Source organism: Puntigrus tetrazona, unplaced genomic scaffold, assembly GCF_018831695.1.
Source record: "Puntigrus tetrazona isolate hp1 unplaced genomic scaffold, ASM1883169v1 S000000008, whole genome shotgun sequence".
Classification (NCBI taxonomy): Eukaryota; Metazoa; Chordata; class Actinopteri; order Cypriniformes; family Cyprinidae; genus Puntigrus; species Puntigrus tetrazona.
Genome location: NW_025047688.1, coordinates 1,413,659 through 1,415,598, shown reverse-complemented (window position 1 = coordinate 1,415,598; position 1,940 = coordinate 1,413,659). Strand labels below are relative to the sequence as shown.

The window sequence follows — 1,940 nt, the reverse complement described above, 5'->3', positions numbered from 1 at the left end:
GCTCCAAAATTCAGCTAATTGAATATAATATATTTTCATTTAATTCTAAACATCAAAAACATAGAATTCACACCCAAGTATATTCTTTTAAGGTGTCTTTTCTCAGCAGTACGTACTCAAAAAGTATGCTAAAGTGTACTTCATTTTCAAGTATGTGATGGCAGAGATACAGTACATTAGTAGTTATTAACAGTTGCTTTTAACCTGAGGTTAAGTGCTTTTCTCAAGAGCACACAGGCGACAGCAGTGTATTGATTTCAGGATTTCTACGACTTCATGATAAAACCTGCTTGAGTCTTCGTGGCCTTCGCTTTAGAAGCTTTGACACTTAAATCTCACACTTAAAGAGTCCCACCAACCCTACTGCTATATAATAGCGCCGCTTGAATAGTATCACAGTAATAAGTAATGAAAGTCAGAAAATGTCCCAGCTTTCTGTACTAGACAGCAATGGTTCTCAATGGAGAGCACATGCGTGCTTAAATAAAGTTATAATACTTACCCTTGTACAGAAAGAAGCAGTTCAATCACCACTTTGGCTTTGGCCTTCACTTTGCCCAGGCCTTCCTGCAAACTCGTCCTGTGTAAGAACAGAAATATCAGTGCACATTCATCACACAATTACAGTAACATTTTAGTTCAGCTCTAAACAGTGGAGACATACGTTTCCAGCTGAAGGTCGATCTCCACCTCTTTGGTGTCGAGCGATATCTTGCCGGTGCTCAATATGATATAGAATGTTACCTACAAAAACGCATTTGTATTAGAACAGCAATTTGTGAAATAGAGTTATATTGCATCTTTGAAGTTTTGCTGACCTCCGAATCCCGTTTAAAAGGGTTTCCCAGCTCGCAGTCTGCCAGGGAGCCGTTCTGATTGGCGGCACAGATCACATGTTTATCCTGCAAAGATAACAGTCGTACGTTTAAAGTTGTAAAGTATGAATCATAGATGACCGACTGAATTAATAAAAGAAAACGTCATGAGTCTACTGAACGCCTTACTGAACCAAACGAGCGATATTTTGGCTAAATAATGAATGAAAACATGAAAAGAGATCAAATTTAATAGAGAAGACTTGTGATCCACTTACAGTAGATCTGAATCCTGAATACGAGAGGGATTCGTCAAAATGCCCGACCAGTTTGGCTTCATGAGCATCATCTCCATTCCTGTTCCTGACTGTGACCTCCAGAGCGATGTCCTTCTGATCACTCAGAGAAATCACCGGCACACCATTCTCCCTGAGAGACCGGACAGAAAACTCAGCACTCAGCATTTAAACGTGCAACCTATCATCCAATAGAGTATCAGGGCATATGAAGATTTGTAGCATGCATTTAAGAACATATGGCTATTGGTGACTTTTTTGTTTTTAAAACTGCATATTAGAATGATTTCTGAAGGATCATGTGACACTGAAAACTGGAATAATGGCCAATGAAAATTTAGCACTGCATCAAAGAACTAAACAATAGGAATCCAATTTCCCAATATGAATTTTTGATCAAATGAGTGCAGCCTTGATGAGCATAAGAGACTCAACAACAAAAAAAACCTACATATCCCAAATTTTGAATGGCACTGTATTTTAGCTGTTAAGAGAAGGTGTATACAGAGCTAAATGAACATCCGTGAGCTTGTTGTGTGTTGTAGAGTGTGTGATGTATTGCTGATACACACAGAGGTAGAGGAGGAAACACGTCTTGTTTGGACTCCCTGTAGCAGAACCTGTAGTGCATCTGTAGGTTACTCTGACAGATGTTGTCTGTGCCACATCCCTCCTTCAGGAAGTTCACCTAGGCCAGGAAGATGGCAAATCAAATCTCAGGTCTACGCTGTTTCATAGTGCTTCACAGACGTAGAATAATACACGGTTTAATTAAAAAAAAGATAGTATAAGGCAATCAATCATTTTTACATTAATTACATTTACAGTC

General features: G+C 38.9%; 1 pseudogene; it reads right to left on the bottom strand.

Moving 5' to 3' along the window:
- The window catches only part of LOC122332265, a 26,691-nt pseudogene that overhangs the window by 8,747 nt on the left and 16,004 nt on the right, over window positions 1-1,940 (bottom strand).